This window comes from Tyto alba, unplaced genomic scaffold, assembly GCF_018691265.1.
Source record: "Tyto alba isolate M040663 unplaced genomic scaffold, T.alba_DEE_v4.0 Super-Scaffold_18, whole genome shotgun sequence".
In the NCBI taxonomy this organism is placed as follows: Eukaryota; Metazoa; Chordata; class Aves; order Strigiformes; family Tytonidae; genus Tyto; species Tyto alba.
This window is the reverse complement of record NW_024881280.1, coordinates 30,293,123-30,311,466: the sequence shown is the minus strand read 5'-3', so window position 1 is coordinate 30,311,466 and position 18,344 is coordinate 30,293,123. Positions and strand designations below refer to the sequence as shown.

General features: G+C 40.2%; 1 long non-coding RNA gene across 1 annotated transcript; it reads left to right on the top strand.

The window, feature by feature from the left end:
* The first annotated feature begins 14 nt into the window (after nucleotides 1-14).
* LOC122153302 lies at nucleotides 15-6,209 on the top strand. The gene is made up of 3 exons (XR_006165149.1): nucleotides 15-120; nucleotides 463-877; nucleotides 4,803-6,209. It is a non-coding gene; the product is annotated as an uncharacterized LOC122153302 (long non-coding RNA).
* The last annotated feature ends 12,135 nt before the right edge of the window (nucleotides 6,210-18,344 follow it).

Below are 18,344 nucleotides of genomic sequence, written 5' to 3'. Positions count from 1 at the left end.
CCCCCCAAGCGACCGTTCCCCCCCAGAGGCGCGGCCGCCTGCCCGCTGCGGGACCCGGGGCCCGGCGGTGCCCTCACCCCCCCCCACCCCCCTTCCCCTGTCTCCTCGCCCCCCCCTGAGGTAAGAGCCACGCAGGGACAGGCCGCGGAGAGCAGCTCCCCCCGCGGGCCGAGGGAGCGGCCCCGCTGCCGGAGCGACAGGGCTGGAGCCTGCCGCGGGCTGCGCAGCCCACCCCCAGCCCCTAAACCGAGGGGCGAGGGCAGCCCGGCCCCGGCAGTGGCCATTTTCCGCCGAGCCCTGATGCCAGCGGAGACGGCGGGGGCAGAGCTGCCCGCCCGGGGACCCCGCCCGCCCCGCGGCTTCTCCCCATCGCCCCGGCGTGAGGGGACTCTCGGCCGAGTTGGTGTTTTTTTGTGGTTTTTGGTTTTTAGGGTTTTGTTTGGTTTTTTTTTTTTTTTACAGACGGCATCCCCGCTGGCGGTGCGGCGGCCTGCGCTCCCCCGGGGAGCCCGGAGCGGCACCTGGGAGAGGAGGATGGCACGGGGAGGGGGTGCGCGAATAAGGCCCGTTCTTCGGGGGAATCTAAACGACAAGGGGGTACGACAGAGTCTGTAAAGCTGGTATGTTGAAGCGAGCACTGCTGCCCTGTTTTAACCGTAGGGCTTTTGCCAAGCGCTAAAATCTAGATGATGATAAGATTCAATCCAAAATCTCATGGTCTGCAACTGACGTGTCACTTCAGCCCCTTCTCAGCAGAACGGCTGTAGGCTACAAGTGAGAGGCAGCGAAAGCATGCCCTGATGTCGAATGTTTTCTTCATTTCTCCTCTATCTGCTCTGGGTTTGAGGATTTTGTCCACCAACTGACAATAACCCAGGTAAACATTGTAGCATTCGCACCCTACCTCCTTCAGTAGATGTGGAAGCACAAACAAACATGGACCCACATTGGAATCAAGTATTTTGGCTCTGTTCATGACAGTAACCCTTAGATTGTGAGCTTCCTTCTAGTTCAAGATATTTTTAGTTAAGTTTTTAGTTTGGGCCTCTCTCTGGATTGGGAGGCTAGCAGTATTTCCAATGTGGTCACAATTCTGATGATCTGATTGCAGTATAGCACTAAATCTTTTAAAACACATGTTTCTATTTTTCTGTTTTTGAAAAATTGTGCATACTTTTCAACGTTTGAAATAAAGACAAAATCAGTTGGGTTCTGTTTGTTTAACAATCTCAAGAGCTCTACCACTGAAGTTACAATTTATTTGCTTGCCTTTCTGGAACACAGTGATAGGTTGGCAAACACAACAGTTACTTGTTCACAATCGAGAAGGATTTCTCAAAGTAACATATTTAATGTGTCATAGTTTGGTCCCCAAAGTATCCTGACGTTTGTGTAGGGACTAGTATATGAAATGGTATCAGAAAATCAATTTGCAGCTGGCTAGTCTGCAAATTATAAGTTTATAGACAGCTTCCATTTTAGATACAGAATGCCCAGCCTCTTATTTTTAATATATTTAAAGAAAAAAAAATAAACTACTAAGCAGTGATGATGGATTTTTTTTTCTTTTTTTTTTTTTTTTACTATGGAAGAACACACAAATCAATCTTCTGTTTTCAAACCAGACCAAAAATTTTAAGCTCTTATTTTCCCAGCTTAATTTCTTTCTGGAAAACGTGGCACAATGTTTGACTGATGTGAGCTACAAGAGCTTTTGCTTGGATAACTGAATCTTGGAACTCCCTGAGTCTCACAGGGATGTGTGAAGAACGATGTTTCTGTACAAATCATTCATCTCATTGTGCTGGTCTCACACAGGTTAAGATCTCATTATTGAGACATTCTGTATAAATATTTGGCTAAGAAATTTGTACAATTATCTCACAGAGATAAATAGCTAATGGAGTCTCATGGTCTTTGGCCAAAATGTTGGAAGGCTGAAGGTATTTTCAGGAGAATAATCTTACCAACATTTAAATGTGATGGTTTAGAATGTGGGTGCCTTATTTCAGTCTCTTTAAAGTTAATTTTAAGTGCATGTAATGTGTTTTTCCATTGATCCAAACCTTGTTGAAAAGTGAAGGGATTAGATTTATCTGTTGAGGAGAGACTATGAGACAAGTAATTACAATTTATGTAGATTCTCTTACAAACTATCAGCATTATAGCGTTTGGACATACGTGAAGAAACTTGGAAATGTGAAGTAAAAAGCCACTCAGTCGCATTCAATAAATGTTGCCAAAGATTAACAGGGCCTTTGAGTAGAAGGATTGCTGTGCATTTATTCCTTTTTTTGTGTGTTTAGTTTTTAAATTTTTGTGTCTAATTTTGCTAACTCTTGATGGTCCATGCTAATAGTTTATATTAAAAATGGAATTTAAAAATAAAGTTACTTTTAAGGTAGTTTGGAGTATAGTTATCTTGCTTTATTTAAGAAAAATTTCAGGATGATCAATTAAGGTGCCACAGTTAGGTTCTGCAGTAATTTCTGTTAAATTGCATCATTCCATATTTGAAAATATTTCACAGCTAATGCTCCAAAATAACATTCTGACTAAGGGGAATATTTTTTTCCTAATTTGACATATGGCAGTGATAAATGTAAACAAAAAAGAATACTAATGTTTTGCTGCTTATTTAATGTAGGAAAAATCCTCATCTAAACTGGCATCTGCCTGTGCCTTGTAAATTTGCTTTCATTCAACTGTACAGCTAGATTTTGATCAGTATTCTTTGTTCTCTTAAAACCTACATTCAGTTGTGGGCAGGCAAGAAATGCCCCTGTCATTCCAATGACATACAATGTCAAGTGATTTGCCAGGATCTTCTACAGTCTCATTCAGAATCTCCTGGATCTCAGTGGGAACTGGACTGGGCCATGGAATTACTCAGTATTTGTGCCTAAAACCACAGAACTTGGCTATCCCATGGCTGCAGAGCTTTTTTATAAACAGAGGGCTATGCGATAGCTATTAAGATGAATTTCTGACTGGATAGATTTACTGTTCTAAATTATTTTACTCTTTATCACTAAACATGCCTTTGTTGACTTGTCTTTAAGCTTTAATATTAACAAAAGATTAATTTATAAATTTATTAGTTACTGTGAAAGACTTACAACCACTCTACCTAGCATTACATTTTAAAATTTTGGCGTAAGTAAGTTATTGATATGTGATGGTAAGGTTACAGTGTTGATCTCTGTTTCTCAGAGACTTAGTATGTCCATTCTTTGAGAGCAGCTTAAGATATAAGGAGGAATTCTGTTAAGAACTTGGAAAAATAATAAACCTTACTACTTACATGCAAGGTGTGCTTTTCAACCTTGGCTTTGTTAACATAAGCACTGAAAAACAGGGCCTCACACATGTCAGTTGTTTTCTCATATTCCGTATACAGAATTTTTTTAAAAAATCAAAATTAAAATTTTTCATAGATATTTGCCCTGGGAGAATGGATGTGAGAACAGATGGACAGAAGTTTGTCATATAATTTAATGCACAGCTGGGAGGCTGATATTATGGCGATAACCAGTATATAGTAAGTTAGAAGTGTAAGAAGCCGAAATCAAGCATATACGTGCATGCAACATCTGTGCAACTGGAACAAATTAATAATAAGTTTTCATGCTTCTAATATTGACAGTTATATGTGTGAGCTACCCAAACGGGGTTTGAATTTGTTGTACTGCTTTTCAAGTCAATTGGAATTCTGTTGGTATCTCAGAAAATAGTTTTTTACCCTCTATAATTCTGTTCATATAGACAATGTTTTTAGGGGAGACCATTTTCCACAAAATTAATGTTTCTAAATGCCATTGGCAGCTGTGAAAATCTAAGACAGTATCCTTATAAAAATATTATATGAGCTTCACTAACTCTGCAAATAAGTGGGTGGAACTCCATTGAAATAAAAAGCTAGAACAGAATTGAATTTGACCACGTTTATACAATATCTGAAAATAAAAATTGCTTTAATCTTAACATTTAAATTTCCAGACCTGGTAGCTCTTTTAAATGTGAACATACATGTTCCTGTAGCTTACTGTTTAATTTCTGAGAGAGAAAAACAAAACAAAACAAAACAAAAACAAAAATCCCCAATCTTTTATATGCTCATGATTTCTTTATATTTGCCTCATTCCCACTGGTGTGTATTAAAATCACATACAATTAAGGATTTTTCCCTGAGCATTAAGTGTTAGAAGGCCATCTATGTAATTGAATAATAGTAATTGCTACTTACTTTGAGTGTCTGATGTCTTGTGATATAAAACTTTGGGTTAGCTGTTGATTAGCTGAATTATTTACACACTGCAATTAAATTAGTGAATCCTTTTCTACGTAGCTATGTAAATTGGAATCCTTGAGGCCAAATAATTTTAAAAGTTTTGTATTTTAAACTTAGGGCAGTTTGAGTTGGGAACCTTAAAGATCCTATCTTAAAAAGACTCGCACAGATGGGAATTTCAGACCTGCTCCCATACATAAACTCAGTCATACATCTTACAGATTAAACATCATAAAATAATTATTTTAAACCAAAGTGCTTTTCCCTTTTTTACACTTGAAATGTAAAATATATGAAAAAGGAACAAAACTTTTCCACAGAGTCTTAAAAAAATGTTTCTTCATAGTCCTATGAAGAGTTCTCTAGAAACATTGCAGTACGTGAAAACAGGATTTTCCTTCTCAGTTTTTGTAGCTGCTAGTTTCATAGGAGGGTAAACACTGGATGATTCATGATATAAACAGAAGTTACTCCTTCCATTTTTCTATTGTTTATGTTTTGTTATTGTTAGTGTTTTTACAGATAAAAGCCAAACTGTATCCACTATTTTTCAAGAATCAAATGAAGAAGACGACATATTCATGTATGTGTTTGCTAAGTGTTTCATACTTTTACTTAACACTGTCAAGCATACCTAGGTCATGCTTCTTCACCGTTGGATACATGTATATGAACTATATTCCCTGACAATTATTCCAGTTAATACATCTGTCAAAGAAAAGTAATTTATACCACAAATTAAGTATGGGAAAATTCATTCTAATGATAGGAAACGTTCCATTTCTAATTTTGGTAGTGGAATTCCTCAAAATTTTTAATGATACAATGTAACAAACAGTAAAATAATTCTTAGTCAGATTCACCTTATTAGGAATGTCTTAAGTTTGCATTTCATTTCCTCAGAATATGCTGTAAAATTAAGTGGGCCAAAACCTGGTTTACTTTATAGGGTCAAATTTCTGTCTTAGAACGAATATATAAAAGGTGAACAACTGTTGCTGTTAGCTACAGATTTTGAACCAATATCTAGCTTATAATGGTATAATAAACAATGGCAAACAAATATGCTGCAGAATTTAAGTTCTGAAGAAAGGTTGGAAATCAGTTCATTCAACTCCAGTACTGTTGTTTCCCATTTCAGTTTGTCCTAATTAACATAGAAAAAAAAAAATCTTCAAAGATGTTCAGGATTGCTTTTTACATAATGAAAATTATTAAATGAGCCATTTGCATTGTTTTTTACACCTCTCCTTTGTCCATGAATTCATTTTCATATGAATATTCCTGTGGGGCAAACTGGGACATTAATTTTGCAATAAAAGACCTAGCTAAATTTAACAAATATATATATATGAAAATATATATGGCATAGGCAGACAAGTGTGTAAAATCCACAGATACATCCTCTTATGGCCAAGTCTCCCTTCGCTAACCCCAAATTGTAATTTTGTAGTAGGTCTATGTTAAAAAAAAATTCTTTGGGTCAGGTAGAACCATCATAAGTCTCCATGCTACAGCTAGAGGTAAACAATTCAGCCGCTTCACATATGCAGTTCAAAAGTGATCATAATTTTAAATCAGAATAGTAGATTCTGGTACCGATTTTCAGCAACTGTAAACATGCCCTGAAGTCAATAAATCCATGTTAATTTGCATCACTCAGGGATTTATTCTTCCTTTCCTTTCTCTCACACACCTGAGACAAGGAGTTTCTACCAGTTTGTCAGATTCCTTGGGATAAGAAGCTACAAGATCAAAACCACCTGAGTTAATGGATATCCAATACTGCTGTCCAAGAGACGTCCAGTATTCTAATGCGCCACACTATGGAGCTGGCCTGAGGTGAGAAGTATTATACACACCTCCCAAATTACAGATGCTGGAAGCTAGGATCATTGCCAGGTGATACTCTTCTTCATTTGTCTTAAGTACATGAAGAAAGCTGTAGAATGATTATACTTCTTTGGGCAGCTATTTTGTTTGTGCCTGCATCGATAATAAACCCACCTGACAAAATAACTTCTCCAACTGCCTGATCACCATTTTGGGGGGGAAAAAAACCCAAGTTTTTCAACAACCATGAAAAGAAGATGCATTTCTAGTATCAGTTCCCAGAAACTGTAAAAATAAATTCCAATCTCCACAGTCTATTGCCAGAGAGCCAACAGACTGCCTCTCCCCTGGGAACCTGGTATGGCAATACCTAGGAAATCATCTACTGAGGGTTTGTCTTTTCTAAATTCTTTTAGTGAAAAGAATTTTTAAAACAACAGGAACATCACCTCCTGAATATAGGTTCTGATATCCTCCTTAAGTTTCCTCTTTGATTCAGTTTTTTGTCTAGGCCTTTAGGTTTTTACCTTTGGGGGCACTAGCACCTGTGAAGTCCAGCCTCTTAAAATGTCGGACCCTCAGACATGGTGCCTCCATCCTAAAGCACCTCACATCACTGTTGAAATCCCAGAAATGGTACCAAGAAAACCCATCTGTCTTTGTAAACCTGGAAAATAGAGCTGTCCCATGGGGCCTGTCTTCCCAACATTTTTGTGAGGGTACAGTTCACATCAGCCACCTAATTAAATCTCTGTTCTGCCTGCCTTACTCTGAGGCTGTCAGCATCTGTGAAATAAGAATATGCCTAAAATCTAGTCTGTCCCAGGCACCTAGCACTTTGTACACACCTTTTCTGGCAAGCAGCATTGACCTTCCCCGCAGTATGGCTATTTGTTATTATTTTGTTGGTAGCAGAACTATGCTAGATGCTAATGAAGTACTTATATTTAGTAAGTGCACTGTTATGTGCTGGCTGTGAAGCTGTCAGCAGCACTGTTAAAGAGCACAAGCTTAATACAAAGGTGCACTGCACCGAGAATGGGATTTTTATGCTATATGGAAGGGAAGTACATTTAATGAGTTTATTTTGGTTAGCCTTCAGTTTCGTTTCGGGTCTGCCAATACTGACATCATTTTTCCAAGCAGGGAGCACCATCTAAGACTTCTCTGCATCACTATCCTTGGGGTGGGCCTGTGTGTGGGCTGATGCAGTGCTCAGCACTCCAGATCATTTCACTTTGGCATCCATTCTGCTTCTGCTGTCTCTATCTCCATATTCTATTTTAGGTGCTTACAGAACACCAATCTCCTTAACTAAAATATAACCGAAACAAGATATTCAGCATCAAATAAGCAAAAAGCAAAAGGCTCAAAATAGACTATTTTGTTATTATTATTATGGGGTTAAATAACTTAAACATGGATATCTTCCTACTCCTCCTCCCACTTCTTTCTTTAGTTTGTCTCATCTTGTTCTCTCCTCAGGGACATACTGCTGGCCCACAAGCTTCTGCAAAAAAAAAAAAATTAACTCTGTTTTGTGATGGGTCCATGGGTGCCAAGTAATCATTTAGCTTAATTCTTGCAAAAAAATATTATCGTTAGAATTTTTACTGTCCCAAGTTCCTTGCATCAATCCCTCAACCTCCAGTGGGGCCAGGGAACGTCCGTTAGAGAGAGAACCTCTTTCGATCCCCTTGCCAGACCCTGGTGCAGGTTGTTCCAGCTGGATGTTCGATAAAGTAAGGGATCTCACTCTGCTTTCCCAGGCCAGCAACCGCAACGCTGTGTTGGCACAAAGACACATCTACACCTGAACCTGCATTTCAAAGTAAAGTGTCTGTTACTTGATCTGCGGGTATGGGGAAGGCCCCGAAGTCTTTTAACCAGGCACCCTGAAGTAAGGACATGGAGGAGTAATTGTCAATACGCTGGGGACTTCAGTTTGCTATAGGAGATTTAAAGTAATTTGGTAAGCCATCAGGCTTCCCTAATCACCTGCCCCTCGTTAGGGTGCCTGCATTTCTCCCAGGTGCTGTGCACTTCGCCGTCAACTCTACAGGTACTTCTTGTCACTCTCAAAAGTGCTACGGCTGACATTCACAATTAACTGAAAGCCACTGCAGGGCCCTCAGCTGCGTCTCTAGCAAATGCCATTTGCCGGCTTGGCACAGACAGCTCTGCAGCTCCTCCTGAGTCACTTTAAAGTTTGCCTGAGTTGAGGCTCTGGCTCCGCTCTGGGGACTCTCCAGGCTCCCGGTCTCCACACTGGGTCTGCTGATGGCAACCAACATTATAACCACCCGCAGGGGCCTGGGCGGCACAGCACAAAACGCTGTGCTTTCCCAGAGCCTCTTGCAGCCTCCCGAGGGAAACTTTATTCCCTCCCCCCGCCTTTCCTGCAGTCAGCGGGCCCGTAGCGGGAGGGCTCTGGGGAGGCCTCGGCCGGGGCGGCAGCCGTTAGCCGCCCGGGGGAAGGCGGCAACACCCCACACCCCATCACGTCCCAGAGCGCCAACGGGGGAGAAGCAGCGACCGAGACGCTGGGAGCAACGCTAAGGCAGCCCAGCTGAGCCGAGCCCAGCTGAGCTGAGCCCAGCCGGCCTCCCCCTGACAGCCACCGCCGGCTGCGAGCTGCTCGCCGGCGCCCTCACCGGCGGCACGGCCTATATCCTCTCGCGGAAGGTTACCGACGGAAGCGGTGCCGAGCAGCAAAGGCAGCGCTTTGTCAAGCAACGCCTGATTGGCTAAAGGGACTCTGCAATGGTTAGCTGGTAAGAGTCGAGCCCTCCGATTGGCTGCGTTGTACCTGCAATGCGTCAAGTGAAGATGCTGGAGTGCGTGTGCTAGAGGGCTCCTGTGGGGACGGGGACGGCGGCGGCCGGAATGGCGGCACCGGCGGCAGCCCGCAGCCCGGCCCTGGGCGCGCCCGCGGGGGCTGGCGAGGGCCGCGGGGCTCTCGGCTCTTCCCGGCAGTATCAGCAGCCCTAGCACTAGCTTTCCCGCCTCTTCGTGTTGCTGCAGCTTGCAGCAATAGCAGTTGTTTGGCTCGTGAGCCAGAACTGGCAGGAAGAAGGTTTTCCTCGGTCAGTTATCTCTTTAGAGCCGGCTTTCTGTATCAAAAAGCAGCAGAAAGATAAAGCCTCTTTTCTCATTCCTTCTCCATAGCACAGGGTGACACAAGTCCAAATGTGCCAGTATAAATTCGCTTATTCTACCCTTCCGCTGTCGGTGTGAGAAGCATTTGTTGGACTGCCGCTTGAAGTGACAGTTTGAGTGACAGTTGGAGGAGGATATGCACGATAAAGCGATGAGTGATCTCTTAAATATCTTGCCGAAAAGCTGCAAAATCTTTCAACACAAAGAGATGCTTCTGCAAAATTAGACCTGAACCGCAAAGCTGCGCCGAGGCACGTGAGGTTGGCCTGCCTCCATCTGGGACTGGGGACACTGTTGGGTGCCTTGGGCCCCCCGGGGCCTGGCCAAAACCCGCCGCAGCCCTGTTGCATAAGGAGCTGCAGACATGCCATAACCACTCGTGTGGGTTTTTTTATATGTCTCTAATTGAAATAAGCTTAGATAAACCAGAAGCAAACAAATAACAAAGCCCTCTCTGCACCAGTAAGAGGCTTACAGGACCGCTTTAAAAATGATGTGAGTTTCCAACCAGCAAAAACTTCCTGGGACATCTGCAAAGCTAGATAAAATAACTGACTGAACGTAGAAGTAGGTTACAGACACTCATAATATTAACTAAATTCTTAGGTATTTCTGTTATTGGAGTGTTTTTGTTGCTCTTTTTCAAAATCTCATTCTTGAAGAGTGAGTCAGCAAGAAGTCTGTGAATGTGTAATAGAGCAGTATTTTAAATAAGGTTTCACTGCTAAGCAATTATTAAAGAGCATGTTTACATACGAAAAAATTGCAAATTTGCATATGAGCATAATGACCCAATTTCTTGACTCTAGTGAAAGTTTTCTTTCTAACTAGTTTTCAGGATAACATTCCTGATGTGCTATTGGAAGAATTTTGAGTTAAATGCCATGGTAATTTGTTTCCTTTATTCCATTTGCTTACTAGGAAGTAGAACACTTTTTATTTTAAAATTATCGTGATTTCCTTTTCACAGCCTTACTGAGTACAAACTGCTTTCCTGCTGGCATGAACACTTCTTACTGTCTTTTTTCCAAATAATTATTTCAAAATATTAAAAACAATCTAGCCACTCTTCCTTGTAGTCTTAGCCAAGCGGAACAAGTGCAATGAAACCTTTATGAGAAAATTATATGCCTGTGTAATTATAATTATAACATTTATGAGTGAAGGTGTGCTAAAAACCATAAAAGCGAGATTGCAAGCTCATTCTGTTTCTTACTTGATCATTTAAAGCACGATAGCGTTTTCAAAAAAATCAGGTTTTCAGGTTTGAAACTCTTAGGTCTAAAACAGCTTGAGGTCTTAACAAATGGAAAGGAAATGGGTATAAAGCACTGGTAAAAGCATCACACAGTATTCTCCAGAACAACCTTAGACATTGTATATTAGTCATAAAGCCAATTTGTTGTATTAATTTAGTATAATGACTATACAAATAATAGAACTACATTAATGCCAAAGAACCTGAAAAAAGCTTTTAGAAGTGACATCATTGTTCAGTGGGAAATAAATATACCAATTTCAGGGTTAACAAGTAGATGATTGTTGCTGCAGATAGTCTCCTGTAAAGCCAGCTGTTTAAAAGAGAAACTCAAGAGCTTTAGTGTGTTCGGGACAGCAATTACATTCCAAGAATTAGCTTACTGTGAGCACAGGTTGCTAGAATGAATCAATGGGAATGAATACCAATTATATGTTTATTAGAAAGAGTTACATTGTTCAAGTTCAGGTAATTCCAAATCAATCATCTCTGAGTGATAATGCTACATTTTATTTTTTTATGGGGGCTGTATGTAGGCCATGTCCAAAGCCATCAGTGAGTATGGGAAACGTAATACCCAGTAGTAAGCAGAGTTCATTACGGTTCTAAATATATCACATATCACATTCAAAACATTCTGACTAAAATCATGCACCATCCATTTAAAGCAACCATTTTAAAAGCAATGTATTTACAGCAATGTCATTACTCTAACGTGTTAAATATGTGCAGGTCTGCCATCTTATGGAGCCTGAATGGTACTACCAAATAATAGAATATGGAACTACATGTTCATATTAGGACAATAGTTTGAATTTTTCCTTTTCAGATAATGTGTTCTTTCTTCTAAAACTTGCACCATTTTGACTCTGCTTCTATTTGGTACGTAAGTTTATTGCATTTATGTATGCATGCAAGTGTACACATGTAAATACAGCCAAATAAAGGCCTTAGAGTTGCAAGTTCAAGCATGGAAAAGCTGAGAAGCATTGAAGTTGGTTGTTTACATTATATGACAGGCTTGAACAACATCATGATGTGCTATTTATTTCTTTGGGACCACTGTCTGATTCAGTGTTTAGGTGCTATTTAGTGAATAGCTATTCAGAATTTTGCTTTAGCCTCTTTGGAGTGTGACTATGCTGTATTTGCTACAAGCTAGTCAAGCCCTGTTCTAAAGACTATGTGATTCATTTCTGTATGGGCTTTTCTGTAGCTGTTATTATTAGAGTAGTATTATGAATAATTTTGAATGAAGTTTGTACAGGCCAAGGCAGACAATCATCATGGAAATTTTCAGCCCAAGTGATTGAAGTTTGGCAAAGCTGTTAAAGTTGCTAAAATGATGCTCTTTTGTTTGTTTGTTTGTTTTTACTTTCTATTTTTATAAAAGCTGATGTCAGATAAACTCGATAAGTGACTTTTGGGTCAGCCAAAAACAAATGCACAAGAACACAGAGCGTTATAATTAGTACATCAAGTATTATTATACATTATTTTCTCTTTAACTAGTGCAAATTTATTTTTAGGTGAAAAGGATTCCTCAGGAAGAACTTACTACTTTGCTTTTGGAAAGTTTGAGGTGAGTTAGGGAAGTGGTTCATCTAAGTGGTTTTGTTATCGTCAGATATTACAGTGGGGCACTTAAGATAAACAAATTGTCCAGCATTCAATTAAGTTTTGCAGAGTTTTATCAGTTGCTGGAAAATCTGGTAGTGCCTGGAATCTAAACACTTATGAGGATGTCTGATTTCACTGAGTTGTACCTGTACTAGAAAATACTCTAAATTATATTTTCTTCATTTAGTGTCATCTGTAAATATTCACATCTACCCTGATACTCTTGCTTGGAAAAGACACAGAGCACAAACTGCCATTTAAATTACTGTCAACTGAATTTGATGATGTGAAATACTACTTGCCACCACAACAAAAGTCTTAGCATAATTGGTGTTGTGTAAGAACAAACGGAGTCTTCACCTTTTCATCTCTTTTCCTACTTGCAAAAAAGGTTTTCTTCTCTCATTTGATCCTGCTTGATTGTAATATCATATTTTCATATGTGTCAGAATCCAATACTCTCTATCCAGGTTCTTTTAGGTACTTCAGATGGGAATTTTATGTTTAATATCGAATTTATTTATTTGACATATTTGGTGTTACATGGGATTTTCATGTAGAAGAGTGATACAGCAATGTACTGAAATCACAACACAAGGATAAAATAGCAATTGCAATATACAGGTGAATCACAATAAAAACTTGGTTCCTGTTATGGGTCTCTGTATGCTCACCATCACGATGCTGGGCATCCCCAGTCACCAGAAAGGAGTTTGTGGGTTGAAGCCGGCTCAAGCCTGTTGCTTTCTGAAGTACATGTTGTTGGTTGTTCGGTTTATACACTCCGGTTTTGGCTGAGCTATGTCTATACTTCTCCCCTGTCATGTTGGTCTGGCTAGCTCCGGATGACATTTTTATCTACTAGTTATCTCAGGGAAGGCTGTTTATACAGAGTGATGACCCACTGGTACAGCTGTGTATCTAAACCAAAGGTTACTCTCAGTCCCCTTTGTGTTGAGATAAGTTCAGCTTTAGGATAATTGCTGGTCATTCTTTACAGTCTTCCTTGACATAATTATTTTTTTGCTCATCTCCTCTGAGCCTTGATCCATTGTAGGGGTGCGTAGGTTAGTCATATTCCACCCCTTGGCTCAGCCCAGCATTCAGCAATTATTGGTTGCACGGTGAACTTAATACACTCCTCATATGAATTACCAGCCGTCTTGCCTGTACATGGTGAGGGGGAGAGCATATGGGAAACCAGTTACAGGTTTAGTATGTGATTTAATTTGAGTTAGTATGAGGTACTATTAGATTTTTCAGGTAACAGGTCAATATCAAGGTTAAAACAAATAACAATACAATGATTATTAACAATACAAGCATAAGATTTAACATTAGTTTCAATACAGTGGTAGCTTTTGGTGGCAAACCTTTAAAGGTGTCATACCAATGATGTTTAGTAAGGCTGGTTTCCACTTGCGCTATTTGAATCAGTTCATTATTATCATATGCCGCTTTTACTTGTCTTTCATCTAAACATTTTCCAATTTCAGACAGATGTTGGGTAATCTTGGCATTTTGTTTGAGAAAGTTGTCTTGTGGATCGGAGGTCACTCCACATTACTGTATCTTAAACCATGCAAAATAAGGCATCATTTGTTCAGTCCACAGAAAGTTAACCTGTAAATCTGATTGGTTATTTGGTCCAAAATATAAGTCATACTACAGCAGCAGATGTTGCCAGGTCCAAAATTTACATCATCTGCAAAGTGCGTAATATTGAAGGTGGATGCAGACACACATCCAAAACCATTGCCATGTACTCATATCTCATTACTGGAGATGTGCTGCCAGATGCAGATACCAGAGAAGTGCTTCATCCTGCATAATTCTGGACCTTTAGGCATGGTAGGGCAGGTCCATCCTCAGCTTGATAGCCAGTAGGTGTAGTGTTTATGAATTTCATAAATGTCATGTGTATTACAATGCAAACAATCTCCTGCTACTATAGGTATCCACAACTTCTTATTAAAGACTTCAGTAATGGCAGCAAATTGGCATAAGCATATGATTTTGGTGTAAGTGGCACTCATCTGTCCAATTTATAGCATCTGGAATGTTAACTCCTCCGTAGCTGCATTATAAGGGCCCCTCTAGTTTTTAGACATCCTCCCTTGAATTTGGCTTTCACCAAATCAGGGAATATTTGTTCTAAGGTTTGTCTTTGATTACTTTCAATGGCTACCCAAACCTGATTAACTTTATATATACCAGATAATTGAAACAGAATACAAGATAAAGCAGAGCTGGCTTCTTGTGGCATTGTTTTGGTGGTTAGTAATGTGGACCACAGTGGTACATTAGTGTGTCACTAAAGGTGCCAAGTACCTTGCCAGTCTCATATGGAAGTTTGTAAAGCTGTTGGTAGCCAGCCTGCAGTCATTCAGTTATATCAGCTTTCATTTCTTCCAATATTGAAAATTTATTTGCTAGAGTGTCAGTATCAAATGAATTCAGTATTCCTGATCCTGTACCCATTCCACCCAGCAAAGTTTGCATGATACCTCTTTTGGTTGTGTGTCCTGTTGGTGTATGATTTTGTAGCCATGAATCAGAGAGGGACACTATATTCGGCACAAGTCTTGTTCCATGCACTAATGCTTATGTTGGTTAAGTGCAAATGTATGTTCATTGTCATTAATTTTGGAGCCATAATCATGGGCTCTCATCTGTCATGCAACTGCATTAAGTAAAGAATTACCTTTGTTAAGAGGTTGTTTTGGTTGCTTTATAAGATCTGCAATCAGGAACAAGTGGCATCTTAATTTTTTACATTCACATCAACTTCCCATTGATTATTACCAGTGTTTATGGAAAAATTGCTGTATATTATTATGTTTTCATTGTTTACAATTTGAGCATAATTCTTATGAGCCATTAAAGTACGATTAATTGCCTTATATGTCTGTAGTACCCACTTCATTTTATTGTTAAAATAATTTGCAATGACCTATCCAGTATTATATATAGTTAAAGTCAGGTTGATTTTATATTTTAGGATTACTGTAACATTATCACCTATAATCAGTCCTTGACCTTGTGCTAATGCAGACAGTATTCTTGTAACTAGTTTCAAAGCTGGGTTGCAACTGGTGTTCAATATCAGAGCTGTTCCAAAGGCAATGTGAAAAGGCAGAACCTGCTAGAGACAAGGCTCGGGCATATGTTCTCATTGCCAGCATTCCCATGGTGATAAGGTAACCCTGTATTTTCCTGCAAAAGACATCTAGGTCTCAGACATAATTCAATTCCCAGTTATTGTTAACTTACTCCCTGTAGTGTCTACAGAATCCCATACTCCTCCTTTGTAAAACCTTATTTTTAAAATGTAATCCGTTATTAGATTGTATTTCTCTGGGCAAGGGAAAAGTAGCAAACCACCAGTTTAAACCAGCAATGATTGCTGGACCAGCTGCAGCTTGGGTGGGGTGCACATTCCCTACACCACTGTTTCTACTCCTGTGAGGGTGTATTTCCAGCCTTCAGATGTTCACTTTAAAGGACCAATATAATCTACCTGATGAGTTTCTCAGAGTAGTTTACCTTCCCTGAGATTGGCAAACTGTTGTCCTTTTGATAGGTACCGTACCATTGTTTGAAAAAAATGGCACATGTCTACAGTATGTATTGCTAGAGCTTTTATCACAGGTTATCCTCTCCTTGCAGCTTGTTGAAATAAATCACAATTCTGTGTGTCCTAGCCATTCCTGTATCCACTTACTACCCTTTTTGCCTTGAGTTTTGCAACACATTTATTTTAGCTAAACGATCAGCCATCTGATTCCACTTTGCCTCAGGGTTTTTCATTTTTGGTGAGCTGATACAGGTCCTATGGATATGCACTTAGATTGGTCTGTACCATAAATCTTTTTTTCCAGTGTGTTTTTACCCCTCTGTCTCTACCATCTGCTGATTGTTTTTCACCCCGTTCTCTAGCCACTGTGAACCAAACTCTTCTGTCTCACCTTCCCAGGGTGGTACATCAGTTATTGGAGAGGAGGCCAGATAGGAGTATTCAATAGGCATCCTAATTCACTCTGCACTCTCTGAGCATTTATTTTCTTTATTCATCCCATCACTTGTCACCTGGTGAAGCATATAAAAAACCCACTGCTGTACAGCAGTTTCCTGGGCTACCATTAAGGGTAATGGCTTACCAGTTAAAATTGGTTTTGAAATAGGAATGGGTGCACATAACTTGATTTCCCTTTCTTGAATTGATGGCTCGGTAGTTAGCAGCCCCTCATATGCAGCTAACAGTACTTTCTCAAATGGAGTGTAGTTGAGAGCCTTGCCATGATTTAGAGCAAAACATAATAGGTAAGCTTTTTTACCTTGCACATCTTGTTGCCATAATCCCCATTGATACCCCTCATAAACTACGCCTACATGAAGTGTACTTGGGTGTGCAGGGTTAAGGAGTCCCATAGACTAGTCAGTAAAATGATATCTTTTAAAGCATTTAATGCTCGGTGATGATTTTGTTCCCAATTCCATATTGCACTTTTCTTCAGCAAATTGCACAGATCCCCCTAAAATACTGAATACAGGAATATGTGACCTCCAAAGCCCAGAAGTTCCTAATAAGGCTTGTAACTCCTTTTTATCAGGAGGTGTTTGAATGCTTTTTATCCTTACTAATACAGAGTCTGGAACAGTTTTCTGTCCTCCTATCCATCATGTACCTAAAACCATAACTTCTTGACTTGATCCTTGCTGTTTCAAATCAGGAACACTAATATTTAATTCTTGTAAATGCTGGATGATACCATTCATAATTCAGTGAACCATTTTCTCATGTCTTCCAATTACAGTATCATCAGTATATTGCAAAATTGTTACTTCGGGTGGGAGGATGATTGATTCTAGCTGTTTAGCTAACATGGCATGGGCAAAGGTGGGGCCATCGTTAAAACCTTGGGGTAAGCAGTAAAAGGTATATTGTCTTCCACCCCAAGTAAGTGCCAACTGTGGTTTGTCTTGCTCTTGTATCAGGATCATGAAGACCATACCTTTGGTGGCTAACACGCCCAGAAGAGCGTGTTCATACCTGCTGTGCTGGCAACAGGGGCTGTCAAAGGGCCAGTTGTTTTATTGAAAGCCCTACAGGCAATAGTCATGTGCCATATCCTCTGGTTTCCTAAAAGGCCATACTGGGATGTTATATGGTGGGTGAGTTTTTTCTATAGTACCCTGTTGCTCCAATTGTTTGAGTAATTCTGTCACAGGTTTTATGGCAGGAGTTTATGGCTGAGCCTTCTTCCATTGTAGGAGTGTCTTGATCGGTCACAGCATGTGATTAACTTCCTGGCTGTAAACTTTAACTCATTTGTTATCCATCCTAGCATAGATTCCATGGCAACAAAACAGACTGATACATTGCAGGAGCTCCCAGTCTTAATTCATGGGATAGGGGCAAACCTTTGGTGCAACTGGTAGCATCAAACTTCTGTCCCCAGACCAGCCTGCATGGATGTGCAGGAAGATACGTGCTTCCCCACCTGCCCTCTTACACCACTTCTATACCTGTGTCCACGCATCACATACTGAAGCCCCAAATTTTAAATTGACTCCCTCATCTCCACAAAAAGAAGATAGCATTGTTCCCTCATCCACCTCCACTCCATCCATGTCATATTTCCTACCTTGTCCTGCTCCCAGAGTCTTGGAAAAAGTGGCTCTGGCTAGGCTTCTACAGTGGGGGCAATGACAGCAGAGAGGCAAGAGCTGCTGGCCTGGACAGCAGCAAGTCACTGCCCATCAGCTGGCTGGTGTTAGCTGCTGATCATACACAACTCCAGGAGTAACAGGAGCTTACTCCTGGGTTACACCTGCTGTTTCAGAGTAACTGCTCTATGCTAGAGCATTCTGGAGATGCAGGGAGACTTGGCAGTGTGAATGGTTAGTGACTGCTTAGAACTACTTTTGCTGCGGTGATCGCTCCACAGCCTGGGTGAGTATGTATCTGCCATTTGTGTACTTTCTTGCACTTTAAAGAGTGTTAAAAACCCAAAAATAATGTTGCTAATTAACAGGATTATTGATCCTGTCTGAATCCGAGAGCACTTCAGTGCTTAAACCTTCACTGTGTTTCCCAGCTTAAATTGATCAGAAGTTGGTCCCAAATAGAAAGGAAAGCAGAATGTGGATCAAGTTTTTGAGCAAAGCTGCATTAAAAAC